Below are 20,624 nucleotides of genomic sequence, written 5' to 3' on the forward strand. Positions count from 1 at the left end.
TAGCAAAGAAAAACATTCCTGTAGTTTCTCAACCACCTTATTCACTTGACTTGAGTCCCTGCGACTTTTCCTATTCCCGACTTTAAAAAAACACCTGAAAGTACACCAGTTTGGAACAATAGAAAACATGAAAAGAAATATAACCGACCATCTGAAGGATATTCCGGTTTCTGAATTCCAACACTGCTATGAAGAGCGGGAAAAATGTTTGAAGCTTTGCATGGCTTCCCAAAGGAACTATTTTGAAGGTGATAGAGTCCATGTGTAATTGGATTATAATTGTTACATTACTTTATTTACAGACCTCGTGTGTATATATATATATATTTTCACAAATATTTTTAAGCAAAAGTACCTTCGATATAAAAATAAAATCTAATTTAAAAAAAAGGCTGACTTTAAAAAACTATTTATAACGTAAAAACTAATGATTTTTCAATTCCTGTTTTTTAATTTTTACGTTTTTGAAATCGACACAAATAGAAGATTTAATAACTTGGTACTTTTTTACTTTCTCGGTAAAGTAGAACGTAACTAGAATATGTTAAAGAAAAACGTATAGTGACCGTGTGAAAAATGAGGTATTGGAATTTTTGCAGATTTTTATTTTAGTGTCTAACTAGTTCATCTAGATAAAAAAAAAACAACATTATGTATATATGTGAGCATTAAATATGTACGTACGTAGTAGGTATATCACACTGCTTTTCGTCTAATATCTTCGGAATAGCCAAGCTTATTTTCTTTAAATATTTCTATACATGAGGCATTTCTAATATTTTTTTCAAAATTCATTAAAGGGGTGTGGTGATATCCCGAAAACGCCAATTTCAATTTTTTCAGAGGCATTTAGAGAAAATTTTATTAAAAAAAATTAGTAACTTACATTCTATATAAGGGATGTACAATAATTTTTTTTACCAAAAATCAACACCCATCTCATAAAAATTAAATTTATGAGTTTTCTTCTTTTGCGCTATCTTCTCCATTCGATTTAAATATTTTTCAAAAACTTTTTAAAAGTTTATACCTCATACATAAAAGTAAATCAAGAAATGTCTAGTCTATTTTAAAATTATAAACCGTAAATCTAAAATGAAGAAAATCTTTTTGAAAATTTTCTTTTTCTTATTTTAGCCTTTATTGAAGAGTGTGTTGGATTTAGAAAGAAACTTTACTTATGTAAATTTAAGTTTTACCCACATATAAATATTTTGTAGAAAAATATATTTTAAAGTTTATTCGCTTTTTAAAAAATATATATTTTGTTTTTGGTTATATTTTAGTTTTTATTATGAAAAAACTTTTGTAATATATATATTTTTTTTAATCGCTTAAAGGGCTATTAAAAATGCACCTGTACAATATTCCGGACCCAAAATTAGAAGTAATTTTTTTCATTACTTTTATAAAAGTTATACTTTATTTTTTCAATATTTTTATACAATTCTCTTTAAAATTATTCTGTTTTTTTTTAATTTTTAAATAAAAGCCAGACTCTTAATATCTAAATTGGAAAAATTTTCGACAAGACCGGATAGCAATTGTTTGGCCTGGCTGACGTAGACGGGAAGTCATGCGATGCTTTTCCAGATTTATAATTTGACGCCGATTTAAAACGTTGAAATTTTAATAATGGACAAATTACAATTTTTTAAATTTTAGAGGGTTTTAAAAGTTGTTTTTATCTAAATTTTTAGGTGAAACCTTTACTGATGATTTACTATATCAAAAAACTTGTAAGACTGGCATATGTAGGTTGCATTTTCACGAAAAAGAGACAGATTCTTCAGTTTACAGATATTAAATAATACTTTAAAATATTTTGTTAATACTCCCAAACACAAAAACAGTTATTTAACTTTTTTTTATAACATGTACCTTTGAATACAATAAGTTAGTATGTCAATTATGACTATATAAAAAGTCATTGAAATAATTTAAAAATGATTAATCTTATTCATCGATATTAGTGGTACAATCAGCATTAAATGCAAACAAAGTATGATGAATATTACTGTCAAACAAAACCTATAAAATGTAACCAGATGCATTTAATATTTTATTTAATGAAACACTTTAAGGAAGGAATCAAACTAATGAGAATGCTTTTAATTTTTATCGCTTCCAATTTAGACGTACTCCGAAGAATCATAATACAATATGTCTCTGATTGACCAAAACTCTCATTAATTTACTTGTATTTTTTAAACAATCACAGGAACGAAGTCGTCGACCAATAGGAGAAATTTATAAAAACCACCATTAGTAAATAAATCTTTTATCTTGATCAGTATATAATAATACATTTCATAGACCATTACATTATAACATAAATTATAAACATAAAAACATAAATTATATGATAACAAAATAGGTGTGATTAATTATTTAAACACATGAAATAGTATTAATGTACGTACATTAAATATAAAAATCTATTATAAAATAATTCAGAAGACGGTATTGAAAACTATTTTAGCACATATTTATAAATACGCGTTGAAGAAAAGTAAAACCGCGTTTTTTTAAAACATTTTTCAATTAGTATTACTTAAAAATAACCCGCCGGGTTAGTCTAGCGGTTAAATTCGTTATCGCAAAATCAGCTGATTTTTGAAGTCGAGAGTTCTATGGTTCGGATCCTTGTAAAGGCAGTTGCTTTTATATGGATTTAAAAAACGGAACTGCAGATACCGGTGTTCTTGGTGGTTGGGTTTCAATTAACTACACATCTCAGGAGTGATCGTCCTGAGTTTGTTCAGGACTGCATATTTACCGGTACATTTACACTTATATTTGCAGCTGCAGGCCTGGCAAACCGGCAGCAGTAACTGCACTTACCTACACACACGCGCGCGCGTGCGCGCAGATAGAGAGAGAAAAATTTGGCAGCAAGTGGGAAAAACTGGTTGTAATAATAATATTAATAATTACTTCAAAATTCACCGACAGAGTAATATTGTTTCCATAAAAGAAAATCTTTTATGTAAAATAAATTGGTGGAAAAATCATTGGTTCATAAGCGTTGTGTTGAGTTATACGAAACAGTTTCGGTTGTCTGGTTTAGTAGAGGTTGATTTTGTTATTTTTTAAGATTAATTGACTACTATTTTTACCAAATATTACACATCCGTAAATATGAATAAAAGGATAAATTATTGTATTTAATGTTTTAAATATAGGCCTCGATTCATACTTATTGGGGTTAGATAATTATCTGACAACCAAGATAATGATTAGACGGGGATGTACGAAAACATTAATGGACATATTTTAACGATAAGGAGAAATAAATGTACGGCTGCCTTTCTAGATACGACACTCGTATACATACAGTAAGCATTCGATGATATCTAACGACCTGGTCTGCAGTACAAACTAAAAACAAATTTACTCAACCTTTTTAATTAATGTTGCGTAGTTACTTGGATGGACGCTTCTCCCAGACAAGGTGAAGATATTTGAATTCATCGATACTTTTTCGTGTGTTCCTCAAGGCTCATTGTTGGGAGTCATTCTGTACTCCTACTTTACTCTCTCTTTTTTCTGTTTTAGTCTCCGGAACCACCGTAAGGTATTACTTCAAAGGATGAATGAGGATGATATATATGAATGTAAATGAAGTGTAGTCTTGTTCAGTCTCAGGTCGTCCATCGCTGAGATGTATGGTTAATTGAAACAGGTATCCACGATCTAATATTCAAATCCGTATAAAAGTAATTGCCTTTACTAGGATTTGAACCGTAGAACTCTCGATTTCGTAATCAGCCGATCTGCGTGAGGAGTTCACCGCTAGACCAACCCGGTGGGTTTACTCCATCTTTACTACGGAGCTTCTAGTCACAGACAATACCGCTATTGTATTGTTTGCCGGTGACATTGTAATCGTGGCTGTCGATAATGATCCAACCAGTCTCGACTAAGTTGCGATCCGGGTTAGTTCTTCTAGACCCGAGCGATTGAAGAAACGGGAAATAAAGGTCGATCAAGCGAAATCGACTCGCATGACAGTCACGATGAGAATAGGTAACTGTGCAGAAATCCATATAGCTGGAGGTAACATCTCACGGGCTGAAAGCGTATGATATTTAGGTATTCACTTTGATCATCATCTGAGATGAAAGGTTCACATTAAGTAAAAAAGGAAACATCTAGGTATTAAATTTAAGAAGTTATTAAGCACTGGTTATAAGGCGGGAAATCGCAACGATTCTTATCTAGGAAGCTAATATTCTACAAAATGATTCTAAAACCGGTTTGGATGTACGGGATCCAACTCTGGAGTACGGCGAATACCAGCAATTACGGCAAGATTATTCAGCGTTTCCAGAATAAATTTGCGTTACCCATGCACCATGGTTAGTTCGGAACGAAGAAATTCACTAGTAATTAGGACTATCGTGTTTTCAAGAGGAAGTACAAAATTGACTTGACCACGTAAATTATCTAGTTGTTAATCTCTTAGACAATGGGGAAGATAAAAGCCGATTAAATCGCGGGTACATGTATTGGACCTAGGAACCTAATAGTGGTACTCAGCACGAGGCCTTTCTTCTTAAGTTATACATTGTCAAAGTATTTATTTTTACGATCATTTACGTTTCTAATGTTGTTTATTACTAAGCTTTATTTTTAAATTGTGGTTTTATTCACAATTCTGGACATTATTATGAAATGCGACCTTTGAAAAATTAAATTTTCTTTACCGAGTTTTTTATTCAATTGTAGATGGGGGTGACGTATGGTTTTTAAGAATGTTTGTTACTTTTAGTGTTTGTTACAGTAGGTTTTAAAAATTTGGTTGCCGTTTATGATTTGTTAATATTACAAATAAAAGTAACAAATAAAAATAAAAATAAAAGATCCCTTTAACATATAGAGAGAAAGACTGCTCTTTCTCTCTAAAAAGGAATAAGTAAAATAAAGAAATAAGGAAATAAAGTAAATAAAGAAATAAGTAAAATAAGTAGAAATAAAATAAAATAAGTATACTGCGATACTTATTTTAAGTTTATCATCTTGAAAATAAAATTTCTTATTTATTCAGTTCATTTAACTGCATCGTATGCACTTAAAGGTCTGTTACGTATATCGGAAATTGAAAGTCATATTCTTAGGAGACAAAGTCAAAATATAATTTTACGTTGTAATAGATTTTAAAATCCATATTTGGTTATGAAACAAAGAAAAGAATTTTGTCGTATTTTCTATAGCTTTTATCATACTTTTAATGAAAAATTTTATTTCTTGAAAACTTTCACAACAAAACGAGGGTTCCTATAACGTACATAGATTGTCAATACAGTTTTGTTTGTTGTATCCCCGTATGTTAAAATAATGGTTTTATACAATAACACACAAACAGTAATGACATTAATCATTTTAAAACCGTTAACATATGTGCTCACGCGCTCGCTCGCACACAGTATGATTTTTTAATAGAATTTCTTTTCTCTCATTTTGTAAACAAAATTTTTGTAGAAAAAATGTGTAGTATCATACGCAACGTATCTAAAATTATTTGGAAGTTTTTTTTTCTTTTTTCTTTTTTAGGAAAGACAATCAATTTTTATTCGTTTCGTTTGTTGCCCGTCCTACTCCTGAAAATAATGCAATAAAACTAAGCGCCCTTTATTTGAATAAGAAGTATCAGTAACTGTAGGAGAATAGAAGCGGATGGATGCAAGTTGTATACGGTCGGTGGAGTGAGCATGTAAAGAAGATAGGGGGTGGGAGTTATCAGAAGACCCGGGTCTGCTCGGTAGTGTATGTGAGGAGATTGACAAGAGAGTGGAACAACGGCGGCTGAAAAAAGTTTTTTCCGAAACGATAAACGTCACACATAAAATAAGAAGGATATTCTAAGCGAGTTAGAGGAGGGGTGCTTTTTCGGATAGGGATACAGAAAGGGAGGGAGAGAGCGAGAAAGGAGGTAGAAAAGAAAGAATCGTGCGTGTGTGAGATATCTAAAACCGTATCAGTTTCATAGCGTAGTGTAGTCAGAGTGTTTGAGGAGGCGGAATATTAGATTGCCTCGCTGCAGAGGAGGACACACACGCATATTATGGTCGGGGCGGGGGCGAAAAAATATACCACTCTCTGCCAAATATATTTATATATGTACTTTACTATTCAATACTGTAGTGAAAAGGGAGCATCGTCCTATTTTTTTTTCTTTTTTAGCTTTTCAGACTTAAATTTACTATAGTTTGTTCATCTTAGAAAATTGTTTTGCGCAGAAATGGATTTACGCAATCTTAGGAAAGACAAAAACCGGGGAAATAAATCGACAATGAAGAGCGAGTATTGAAGGATTGTAAGGAATTGAAAGGCACCCTCAATCAACCGAGAGAGATAGAATGAGTGTTTGATAGACGTGACAGCAGTCAATGTTGGCTTGTATCCTGGCTGAATTATGGAAGCTGCCGGAACGAAGGAGAACAGACAGAACGAGAGAGAAGGAAGATACGGTGACTTGAGGAAGAAAGAGAGAGAACGAGGGAGTTAGAATAAAGTAGGATTTACTTGCAGCAATTTTATTGCAATAATCATGGATTTATTTAAAGCCTTTTAAAAACATATCGCTCTAATAACTCGTGAATTCTAAACTAAAATAATTGCGTTAAATACGAGTAATATGAACGTGTTAAAAAAACAACTTTGAAGATTAATAAATAAAGTTTTCTTTCGCACATGCGCGCCCATACACGCGTGTACGTTAGAAAATAAGTAGTTGTTTAAAAAAATTATATGTCTCATTACAGTAGAAAACACGAAACATAAATTGTAGTTAAAATAATTCATCAGGAATAAATGTACAGATACAAATTATAAATAATTATAAAAGAATTAAATTCATTACTAAAAGATATTTTAAGTAAAAAAGGGCTTTATAATATTACGATTAAAACAGTAATGATTTTATTTAAATTTAAGATTTCTTTTACGTACTTAAAAACTGAATATAAAGGCTTACCGTTAAAAAATCTATAATTTTTTCTATGTTTTTATTTCCTTAACTGATTTCATTAGTTTTAATCCTTTGAGTAAGTTGTTATAAATTTTTGAGCTGGATATACAGATTTCTGAAAGCGTGAGCTGGTAAGGTATTTCTTTGCAAATTCATTTCTGAATAGTAATAATAACGATGCCCCTCTTTTTTCTTTAAACAATATTTCAGTGCGTAGTGTTTTTATTCATGGATACATTAATTCGTGGATACCGGTGTATTTTGGTGGTTGGGTTTCAATTAACCATACATCTCAGGAATGGTCGACCTGAGACTGTACAATACTACACTTTCTTTTACATTCATACATATCCTTTGAAGTAATACCTTATGGTAGTTCCGGAGGATAAACAGAAAAAGAAAAGTACAGTAAGTATCGTTTATAGTGACATCGGATATAGTGACCAAAACCTTGTCTCTTGGTTAATTTTGTACGATGTTTATACATAAATACAGTACGTATGTTTTTTTATAATTACATCGGTTGTAGTGACATATCGGTTATTACGACTTATTTTTCCTACTACAATGCAACATTTTATCGCTTATAATGACGGACGGAAGTGACTCGTCAGTAACGTAGTATATCTACATTGTAGCTACAGAAATATTTTGACGGTTAAAATGAGTCACCTTTTCCTTTTTACCTGTATATGAACTACAGTTGTTTCTCTTATCTTCCACTGTTCCAGATTATTGTAAACTGAAGCAGCCACATTCATTTGTTACTAATCTTTTTCTCTGAGCGTATCATATCGTGCGGGTACAGTATTTTATTTTAAGTATCCTGTGTAATTCATTTAATAGCAATTTAATTATGACTTCGCTAAAAACATTCACGATAGAGGAAAAGGCGCACGTTATCTGACGATTAGAGAACGGTAAAATAATAATGACATGACTTACTAGCCCAAGAATTAGGTGTAGGTCATTCAACAATGTCGGTGATACGGAAGGTAGAAATGAGGTAGTAAATGGTAACGATGAAGACATCAACCTGCCAAATTTTCCAGAAGTTTTAGATGCAATGAAAACCGTTTGCCGGTGTCTCAGTTTTATAGAAATTTCTTTTGAAGAAACAAAGAGGGTTTGTTTTGATTTAGAAAAGATCTCCAAAAACTGTATTTCGACACGAAATGTTCGAAACAAAGCAAATTAACCTAATTTTTGCAGAAAAAGTAACTTTTACAATTTTTCTCTATCTTCTTTTATTCTACCGTATTTTTATTTATTATTGCATATTTTTGCGTTATTATATTTTTTTATTACGGAAGTAAATTTTATTATTATTATTATTTTTAATAATTAGTCTACTGTATTTCAATACCCTTGAAGATGGCATATTAAAATAGCATCACTAAGCTACCTAAACATCGGTTATTGTGACTATTAGTTATAATGACTTAAAATCGTCGGTCCTGTGGAGGTCACTAAACTATATTTATCGTATATTTATTTATAAAAGTAATTTTGTGATAATACATTAATAATATACTAGGATAAGCTAATTTATTCCTTCCATATTTATTTCGAAGGACAAATTATCTCTGTCATTATTTTTAGTAACGGGTCGGTTTTAATTTTAATAATATAATTCTTAATTTTTAAAATAATTTTCAGTGTAATGACAGACTGTTCCAACTCTTAAAATGCCTCAGTTATATCAGACACAAAATTTAATTTTGCCTTATAGAAAAGTAAAAATTTCAAATCATTAGATTAAAATTATAAAAATTTATTTGTACTTAGAACCAATAATTTGATAAATTGAAGTTTATTTTTTCTACATATTAAATAAGGATTACATTATCTTCATCTAAATAACGTCTTATTTTATTAAAACAAATTCAATAAAAGGGATGAAATGTTTAAGGTCCAACGTAAGAAAATGAAAAAAGAATAAAACTTCTTATTTTAGCATTATATTAAAATGTGTGCGTATATATATATATATATATATATATATATATTTTTTTTTATAAATACATTCAAATTCCATAACCGTAACTGTTATCTATGCAATTTAAATGAGATGAATCATTTGCCAGAATATGTTATAAGTGTTCCCAAGAAAAACTACTATCTTCCCAAGCTTAGTAGGAAATTGAATAAGAAATAGGTTTACTTAGTTTACAGAGAAAAAATAAGCTCATAATATCACATAACAGCTTTGTAAACCTACCAAAAAGAAGTTAATATTTAACCTTATAGGTGACACATTCACTCTTTCAACTTGTGGTTGAACTACACATCCATTTATAATATAAGCAAAAAGGAATTCCTTCCGACTAGTAGCGTTTGTTATTCAGTCGGATGCTTAAAGATGTTATCCCTTTTCGATAATTAAGAAATGAAAAGACTTCTCATTATGACTTTTAATTAGAAAAAAATATGTATATATACGAGGTGCGACAATAAAGTAATGAGACTGATGTGAAAAAAAAAAATGTTGCTTACCGTTTTAGTCATGTTTAGTGTTGTCTCCTTCAAAGTAGTAACCCTCTGATTGCACACACTTATTCCAGCTCTTCTGCCATTGATGGTAACATTTCTGGAACTCATCTTCTGTAATATCCTGCCAGACCCTCGTCACAGCTTTTTCGACATCTTGTGTTGTTTGAAAATGGTGTCCCTTGACCGCCATTTTGAATCTTGAAAATAGAAAAAAGTTGCACGGAGCGATATCTGGCGATTATGGTGGTTGTGGTAGTACTGAAATTTGTTTTGAGGTTAAAAATTGCTGTACTGACAGAGCAGTATGGGATGGCGTATTATCGTGATACAGAATCCAATTATCAGCAATGTTGGCACGGACACGAAGAATTCGTTTACGAAGTCTTTTTAAAATTTCTTTGTAGAAATATCGGTTAACTGTTTGTCCAGGAGGCACCCACTCTTGATGAACAATTCCCTTGGAATCGAAGAAGCACACAAGCATGCATTTCACTTTTGACTTTGACATGCGAGCTTTTTTTGGTCTGGGTGATCCCTTTGAGCACCATTGCGAACTTTGGCGTTTTGTCTGTGGATCGTATTGAAAAAACCAACCTTCATCACCAGTGATAACACGGCTCAACAAATCTGGATCGATTTCCGTTTGCTCTAACAGATCGGCTGCCACATTTTTCCATGTTTCTCGCTGTTGTCGTGTGAGATTTTTGGGGACCATTTCTGCACAAATCTTTCTCGTACCAAGATCTTCAGTTAATATTAGACGAACCGTTTCTCGATCGATGTTGAGTTCTTCTGCAATCATTTTCACGGATAATTTTCGATCAGATCGTACGATTTCACGCACCCTGGTCAAGTTGACATCTGTCCGTGAGGTTGATGGTCGTCCACTGCGGTCTTCATCTTCAACCTCGTTCTGACTTCACTAAAAATTTTATGCCACCGAAAAACTTGAGCTCTTGACATAACCTCCTCTCCGAAAGCCTTCTGAAGCTTACCATAAGTTGTACAGGAGGCTAAACAGGAAAAAGAAAGAAAGCACAACTCACGACTGAGCAGTTGCTTCAATGTGCCGCTTGGACTAGAAGTAGCTTATAGACCAAGGTCAAAGATGGTGTCCCTACGCAAGCCTGCAGGCTTGCCACATCTTGCAAAGTAAAATCTGTCTCATTACTTTATTCTCTTGTACTTTATTGTCGCACCTCGTATATATATATATATATATATATGTATAGAAATATACACACACACTAGGAGATCAGTCGCGACTTCGCCCACGCTATATGGTTATTACTTGCGTTTCCCGTCTTGGTTAGGGGATGTTTAGCCCTGTCAGGGGCTCGCTTCACTCGCCTTTCCCGTCTAGCCTGAAGGCCCGACTCTCTGGATATCATTGTGTTTATTAAACTCATGCTTGTGAGAATAATAATGATAAATAAAAATTAAAGCCTATTCATTTTATAAAAACTATCAGTGTATTGCAATTTATTCAGGGCAACAGTTTGGTTAGTACAGGATCCAAACATTTGAGTGATCTGAAGAATGAGGGTTTCAAAATAGTCGGCCTCCATCTTAAAAAGATTCGTTCTAGCACGTTACACGTCCTTCGTACGGGTAAAAATGTATTTTGTCCGGTTGTTAGCGTTACTCGACTAACACCAGTAGAAGGTGACCGGGCTTCGTATCTCATATTTTAAATTTTTTAGTATTTTTTATTTTATGTCTTTTAGTCAAGTAACCGGAGGTAGATACCGCCAGTCGCGTCGTAGTGACAGTGGCTGGGTTGGATAGCAATCGCGCCGTACACCGTCGCACCCCTCAAAAAATGTTGAAATTCAAAAAACCCGAAACTGGTTTCAAGATACTTATCTGAAGAGTATTTGCAACCCCCAAATGGGGAAAATTTGCAAGCATTGTTCACATTTTTTTACCTTTCTTCACGCCTTTCAAGATTGAATTTCCAAAAATCTAAAAAAATGTTTTTTAGATATTTACATGAAAATTACACACATCAAAAATCAGATTATCTTCATATATTATCAAGAAATAAAAAAAAATAATAGCGAGTTAAAAAAAAGCTCAAAATTAATTTTAACCCTTTAAATTCGGAATTTAAAAAATATTTTTTTTTTTGTCTTCAGTCATTTGACTGGTATGATGCAGCTCTCCAAGAGTCCCTATCTAGTGCTAGTCGTTTCATTTCAGTATACCCTCTACATCCTACATCCACAACAATTAGTTTTACATATTCCAAACGTGGCCTGCCTACACAATTTTTGCCTTCTACCTGTCCTTCCAATATTAAAGCGACTATTCCAGGATGCCTTAGTATGTGGCCTATAAGTCTGTCTCTTCTTTTAACTATATTTTTCCAAATACTTCTTTCTTCATCTATTTGTCGCAATACCTCTTCATTTGTCACTTTATTCACCCATCTGATTTTTAACATTCTCCTATAGCACCGCATTTCAAAAGCTTCTAATCTTTTCTTCTGAGATACTCCGATCGTCCAAGTTTCACTTCCATATAAAGCGACACTCCAAACATACACTTTCAAAAATCTTTTCCTGACATTTAAATTAATTTTTGATGTAAACAAATTATATTTCTTACTGAAGGCTCGTTTCTCTTGTGCTATTCGGCATTTTATATCGCTCCTGCTTCGTCCATCATCTAAAAAAGATTAGAAATTAATTTTTAGATTTTGCATGAATATTAGACCCCAAAAATCAAGTTCATTTGATACTGAGAAACTAAAAAAAAAAAGGCAATAAATTTCATTTTACTCCATTTTAACACTTTAGAACTGGGAGTCTCAAAAAATCCTCTCTTAGGGTGCACTTACACCGTAAGAAGAACATGCATACAAATTTTGATCATTTATCTGCAGTAGTTTTTGCTGGGCGTTGATGAATCAATCAGTCAGAACATGTTTTATATATATAGATCATAAATATATTTACTTTTCTTAATGATATTCCAAAAGTCTGCAGATATCTAGAGCAGCTTTCTTGATCAGAAATCCATAAGCAGCTACATTTCTTGTTCGTGTAATAAGTGTGCAAGTAACTTGTTACAACTATGGATCGCCTGACCAAGATGTTTTCTAAATTATAAAACAAAACTAGTATCGTAATTAGCATTTAGGAGATTGTATCAGGACTTTTTGCGTTAAAGTATAACTAGTTTAGTCGGAGCTTGAAAAAATTAACCCGTATGGAAAGTCTTGGGCTTAACCATCTGGACTATTGTCGTAGAAACACACTGTAGCATTCCCGAAAATATGAAAGATACCTTAAAAGAAGATGAAACTTTACTATGTTTTTTCGAAGGTGTTCTTTTCACGAGTTAAAAATATCACGCAAAAAGAGAAAGGAGTTCAATACTTTTTGAAATATGTAACAGCATCTCAATGTCGATTTATTACATTATTTGTTCGATTAAATTCTAGAATTGATCCCCTAATGTACGATATTTTACACCAATTTCTTTATTATAGGTTAAACTGTCCCAACAATACATATAAAACCGAAAGTGTGCATAACTCAGATACAAATTACAACCATTTACTACGTAATTACAAAAAAATGAATAATTTTAGTATTTTTTGGGGAAAACATAAAAACTTTGAGAAATACAATAAATTAGAAGGACAGATCAGTTTTTAGCTAGAGGAAACTGTTTAGCCCTCTTGTATATATAATATTAAATTTTTATTATATTAATAATATTGTTGGACATTTATAAAATTAAACGCTGAAATATTTTTAAAAGATTATTTTAAATAGCGTTATATTTAACTATTGGAATCTCCCCTCTTGCGTTTATCATTCTTTGTTCCCATTGAAGGGTGACGTCACCAATCGGTTGAAAATATTTAATCCCTTGATTGTACGTAATCCTGCCGTCCCCCCTTCCGCAATCTCTGTCTCTTCAACATCCCTTGTCCAGGCTGTGGCGTTGTGATGGGGCCAGCATATTTTCCCATCGTTTTCATCACCTAGACATGTCAGTCCGTGTTTTAATCCTATGGCCTTTCCCCCTTCTTTTTTGCACGCACGCGCGCACACACATACACACACACGCAAATTTACCCCACTGATTTTGCTCTTATCATTCCCCTTTCATCATTTGATCAGAGATGATTTGCTGCATCTTTAGTTATATATAAAATTCTCTATAGTTGACTCACATGAGCGTGTTACATTAAAACTAGGGTGTCTAAAGTTACAAGTAGATAGTTAATCCTAAGTTAAAATGAAAAGGATAATTATTTATGTATTTAATAAGAGAAGTATATTTTTTTTAATTTTAAAAAGCTGATTTTAATAACCTATACAACAATGTAAAATCCTTATCGATCTACAGTGGCAAATAAAAACTAAAAACCGTTTAATAACTTAATTTTGATTCGATTATACACGAAGTTCTACCACAAAGTTCTCCCGGAATTTTCATAACCTATTGTACTCGTGAAAATAATGGGAAAAGTTCATATAAAGATATGTCATGAAACGCCTTGTTAGCGAATTACTGCTAGTGAAAGATTTTGCTCGGATTTCAGCTACCTCGGTGAAATGAGTCCGTACTGAAATTACGACGTTAATTAGTGATTTTTTATGTTTTTTGACTTGAAAATCGGATAAAATAGGATCCAGAACCGTATCTGTAGTAGTGTTTTAGAAATCAAACCACATGACCAAAAACGAATAAATTGTTTACATTAAATAAGTACTTTTCTGATAAATTTAGTAATGTACTGTTTCTAAATAAAATTCGAATTTTTCTAACATTTCTTTCTTTCATTCGACTTATCTTACACAATTTTGTTCAAAATTAAATTCTTTACAAGTTTATTTAAAATTTGTATAAGTTTATTATAATAGGAAATAATATTTAGGTATATATTAAAAATAATAGGTATAATATTTATAATAGGTAATGACCTATTTAACAAACTTATTGTACGTCAAACGTAAAATACAGGATTTTACCTCAATTTATTGGCTTTCACTCCAAATTTCTAAAAAATTACTGCTAATACGGTTCTGACTCATTTTATTCGATTTTCAGGTCAAAAAATTTAAGAAATCAGTAATTTTGCCCCTTAATTAACATCCCAATCAAGCTCCTTAATTATCTACCTCGTTTCACCGGGGTAGCTGATATTTTAGCGAAATATTTCACTAGCCGTAACTCGCAAATAAAACGTTTTAGGACATATATTTATATGAACTTTTTTTATTATTTTCATGAGTAGAATATGTTATGAAAGTCCCAGGAGGACTTCATGATACACTTGTAAAACTTCTTTGATATATTAACAGCCAAAGTAGTAAAGAAGTTCTGACAAACTTCACATATATTATAGTGATACATATGTATCATTCTGGAAATACATTCTGGAAATACTAGTTGCAATATCTGAACAATTTTTTCACAGAAACATTAACTGTATTAAGTTGTTTAGTTTTATTAAAAATGTTGTTTTTAAAACTGAAGAGGAAAATTTTTGATTACAGCAGAATGGCACTACATGCCATATTGCCAATTCGGGTAAGAAGTTATGTGAATTTCCCGCAGATTTTGGACTTCACGGTTCACGGATCTCTAACCACCAGGTTTTTGTTTATGAGATCATCCGAAAGGTACTGCTAAAAAAATCGCGAACTTTGAATGAAATTAGATGAAAATATCAAAGCCAGCAACTTTATGCCAATATAAAACTAACCACATTAAGAAAAGTTACGCCGAACGTGAAAAAACAAATCTAACATTCGTTTTGACACATAACTAGAAAAAAAATTAAAATTATTTTCTGCTCAGTTCCTTGTTTCATAGAAATGAATTACTCGATTTATAAATAAATATAGTTTGTTTTCCATTTAAATTACGTGGATTTATGAACACGCTGTACTTAAATTAATACTTTAGACATTCTTCACACTTATTTGTTTTTATGAATTATAACTTTTTTACGTGTAATTGTTTTAGGGGATGATTTATTCACCACATAAGCTTTCAAAGCTTGTGCATGGGAATATGAAATATAAATGTTTGGCGTATGAAAAAATGCCATCTCTGACCGGGATTCGAATCCGGTACCTCCGAATGAAAGATCGAGGCGCTACCACTCCGCTACGGAGATTGGCGTAAATTACTGTCATAACTCATTTTTCTCATTTATTATTAATATAATTTGCGTGTATTATTTTTTTACGATTATAATTTACATTCTCTCGTTCTTTAATTTCACAATTTTCAAAAATAATTGTGTTGGAACCAATATCGTTTAATTTTTTTTTTCTAATTAATTTAATTGCTGAATTCAACCAAAAACTGAAAAGTTGTAGCGCTTAAAAATAATGAGATAAAAAGTTACTTCGTTTACAAAAAATACAAACTTTTGGATTTTAGTTTTTTTTAATTGTAAAAATAATTCGTGTGTATGAAGAAAAAAATGAAGGTTTAATGCAGTTGAGTAATACTGAATAATCCTTTATCACATAATTTTCTCTTTAATACCAGCTATTGTGGTTTTACTGTTACTTCTGTATTCGAAATCCTTTTAACAGCTTAGTTCACTGATTCGACTAAACTACTGGCAGTTAACAGATGTACGACTCTACATAACATTATATCATATGGTGTCTTAACTAACCCCTATTTTGAGTCATTCATCTATCTAATGCAGAGTTCTATGATACTTCCTTTGCGCTTGCACACTTCATCAAAACATATTAACATAAACTGATACATGTGTACATAAAAAGTATGTTACACTTGAATGCATGTGTGAATTATTATGTACATGGTGTGTGTGTGTGTGTGTTTGTTTGTTTATATATAACTGTGAGTCTACAACGTATGCAAAAAATGTTACGATAAGAGTTTTAATAATATAGTGGCTAGCGAAATTTAGAAATTTATTTCCTTTTAATTAGCTGAATAACAGTCTCTCCCTTGAAGCAGGTTCCTTACAGCATGAACGTCTATATTATTTTTTATGAATAACTAAATTTTGCCGTTCTTGATAGCTCCCATTTCCTTTTAGATCGTCTATAATTTTTAATCTGAGGCTGGAGAAGCCACAATTTTTTGCAACCTATCAGTAGAAACTGATCCCAGTTTTAATTAATTAAAATGTTTTAATTATTCCTTTTCGCCTCAAGATATTTTTTAGTCAATTAGTTTTTCTAGTTTAAATTGTGGTTAGTCTTTTATTCCAGTTAACTCTATTCATTACATCAATTTTCCTTCTATCTCTTTTATTTAATCTTTTCCAACTTGCTCTATGCCCAGATTTTAAATTATAAATGTCTCCACCTTTTCATTTAATCCTTTTTATTTTTACGAATCGTGTTTCACAACCAGACAAAAGTATACTTCAATGGCATCGCTTTACAAATACTTTCTCAAATCTAACTTCATCTTGCTAAACAATAACCGTTTACTTTTGTTAAACTTACCCTTGCTTTTTTTGATTCAGGATGCTGATAAGGCTGCAGCATTGAAGACGGTCCTACGTGATAAGGCCAAGGACCTCCAGTCAAGGGACAGCCGCCGAACGGTTGTTCACCATAGGGACATCGAATGTGACACCATCGAGACGGAGATTGCCGTATGACAGGCGGTCGGTGAGGCTTGTGACTTTAGGGTGACCGACCCGAAAGTCAGAGAAAGTCTTTCTCGGTTGGCCCGGGTAATGGTGGCCCCAGAATGCCATAATTGTAACAACATATGTGGTGCGGCGAAGCGACTAGTTGAACGGCGGGTCAAGGTCGGATGGGTATATTGTCGGGCTCGTATGAGGGACCCTGAGGGCAGCTGTTTCCGTTGCTGGGGCCTAGCCCATGTTTTCTCCGCCTGTCAAGGAGTTGGTCGCTCGAACCTGTGCTTTAACTGTGGGGAGCCTGGGCATCAACGAGCAGGCTGTAAAAACCAGCGGATGTGTGTTATCTGCGGAAAGGTGGACGACCGAACTGATGAGTGGGCTGGCCGGAGGTGAACTTTTGTCCTGGGAATGCGGACAGAAGCTGGTGACCGTCGGTCCTTCGTGAAGTGCTGCCTTCTACCAATCTCCGGATTTCCTTTTTCCTTCGGGGATGTTATGGATCATCTTCTGTATGCTTGCGGAGGGTGGGATAGCGACAGGGTGTCGGACGGCCCTCTGTAGTCGTCGTCTGTCAGTATTTGTGCGGGTGGCCACCGATGATGAAGTACGGGTCTCTGTTACCATGGAGTGGTTAAGACCGTGCCCCGACAGAGTGAATTTTGGGCCGCTTCCCTTAGAGACAGGCATTGGAAAGACCGAGTCCCGGCGGAGGCGACTGTCGGGTTGCTCCTGTTAGAGCAAGTATTAAAACTACAACGAATTATGGATCCCCTGAGCTCAAAGGCACCTCTCTGGGCTTAGTAATGCTTAATTATGGATCCAGCCCCGGGAGGGAAGGATCGGTGAGGTAGGAGGTTTAGTCGGTAGGGCGCAGGCACATATACGCACTTTTATTAATATCTTGCGAAAACTGTTAGCGAGTCCGACACTCTACACCCTTAATTGGTTTTTCTCCAACTTACTACAACAAAAAAAACCCTTGCTTTATTAAGTAACCTTGTTCTTATTTTTATTTCATTTTCACTTTTTAAATTAACTGTAAATATTTCTTCGAAGTTCTGTTTTACTTTTCCCAGTCTACCGTCTTTATGCGGAAAATCATCCATTTACTGTCTCTTATCTTCATTACTTTATTTTACATATTACATATTGCATTTCATTACATATTTTCATTCCGTGCTCTGTCAAAATATATTCAGAAATTTTGAAATCATCTGTTGAGTATCTCCTGGGCTTCACCTCCTAAAAACATCGTATCCTCTGGGAACCTTATACAAACTATTTTCTCTCCTGTGTTAATCTTTTCAATTTAATAATAGCCTAATCTTCGGGATCCTTCCACTGATCTTACGTTTGTGTGAGGAAAAATGGTACAAGCTAAAGAATATATAGATAATGATAAATAAGTAAAAAATTCTTTGGTAGTTCTGTGCAAGAAAACTGCCTTTTCGTTTCCGACGGTCTCACTATTTCGCACTCAGAAACGCAATGATTTTAGGGTACATTGTACTACATAAGTTCGATTAACCAGTAGACCCTAGACACAAGCATCGAGTTTGAACTCGCATACCACTTTGACTCGCTGTACAAGAGTGTATGAAAACTATACAGTCTACATAACCTCAAATTTATTTTTTGATCTTAAATTGAGCGGAACTCAAAAACGACTCAATCGGTCGTTATAAAATTTTCACACGCATAACTTCAGATAAACAACTGCAGCATACCTAAACTTCAATGAAATTGCTTCAGTAGTTTTGGAAATTTCCGGGTCACAAAATTTCATTCATAGCTCTATATATTAATAAGGAAATACCAAAGTGAATGGTATTTTAATATTCCTCATACCTCAAAACGTAAATAAAACTTATTTTTAACCACCCAATCGCACCACGCAACCGAAAGTAATACCGTACTTTTCTTCGAGAAGTCGGTAAAAAGCTAAACGTTTTGTTGAAACTTTTTTATCTAGTTTTTTATAAAGTTTGTATTAGTGTGTTCGAAGGTCTTAGTTGAAATGAATGCAATAGTCATTTCTGTGGTGGCAGTGTACATTTGTTTGATAATGTTTGTATTAGAGTTGTTTTTTTTTAGCGGTAGCTGCAACTAACAAAACTGCGACTAAAATGATTTCCTGAATTTACAATAAATCGATCAATTTTGTAATATAAATATTACTACTACTGACAGTATGTCATATAATTGTTTACCTCGCTTTTCCCCTTTATAAGCAGCTGTAACCATTAATTCGGAAAATATTACTCGATTGAGAACTTAGATCTTTTGCGTTTACCTTTTCGTTAATATTCTTGTGATTTTCTGCAGTTTACAGTATTATTAAAATTGAAAGTTGACCGAGTTCCTATACATTTTTTAGTTCACGTAAGTCCTCTTCTCGTTTTATTTAATTTTTTCACTGCATTTAATTAATTTACGTCACCACGATTCATTTTCAAATTTGAAATTTTTCGGTTTTAAATTTTATTTTATCAGAATATTCATGAACAATTTTTATTTTTAACAAAAACATCTAAATTATTATTAAAACAGTTACCTAATAATAATTGTAATAATAATAATCATAAATGCAATGAATTATTATAATAAATTAAAAAGTGATAATCTATAAATGTAATCTTATAAAAAAAAATAATAATAAACCCCCTCCCACGGCCCGATGATGAGTTGAGAATAATATGAATGACATGTAAATGAGGTGTAGTCTTCTACAGACTCAGGTCAGCCATCCCTGATTTGGAAGTCGAGAGTTCCAGCGTTCAAATCCTAGTAAAGCCAGCTATTTTTACACGGATTTGAATACTAGATTGTGGATACCGGTGTTCTTTGGTGGTTGGGTTTCAATTAACCACACATCTCAGGAATGGTCGAACTGAGAATGTACAAGACTACACTTCATTTACACTCATACATATCATCCTCATTCATCCTCTGAAGAATTATCTAAACGGTAGTTACCGGAGGCTAAACAGGAAAGAAAGAAAGAGAAAGAAAGAAAGGTCAGCCATCCCTGAGACGTGTGGTTAATTAAACCCCAACCATCAAAATATAACGGTATCCACTCTTTAGTATTCAAATCCAAACAAAAGCAACTAACATTTTATAGGAATTGAATCTTAGAACCTTTGACTTCTAAATCAGCTGTTCTGCGACGACGAGTTAAACGCTAGACCAGCCTGGTTGGCAAAATAAAATTTAAATATTAAAAGTGTTTTAAAATTCATAATTATGTGATTTTTACATGTTTATCCATTAATTGTAATCGGATACATAACTAAGGTTTTCTATCCGATTCTTTGAGATTATAACTTTAGAATTTGTTGGCTCTTATTATAACTTTTAATGAAGTAAATCGTCTGATTCTAGAAACAGATGTTAAAATTTTTTAATCGTTTTATGGACGGTTAATGTAAAGTATCTTATTTAAAATGATTTGAAAACAAAATGTTAATGATAGTTGTGTAGTCCATTAATCAGTTTATTTATTTATTTAACAGTAATATAAAGCTAATAGATTGATCCTTATAA

The sequence above is a fragment of the Lycorma delicatula genome, chromosome 2 (genome assembly GCF_047948215.1).
Source record: "Lycorma delicatula isolate Av1 chromosome 2, ASM4794821v1, whole genome shotgun sequence".
Lineage (NCBI taxonomy): Eukaryota > Metazoa > Arthropoda > Insecta > Hemiptera > Fulgoridae > Lycorma > Lycorma delicatula.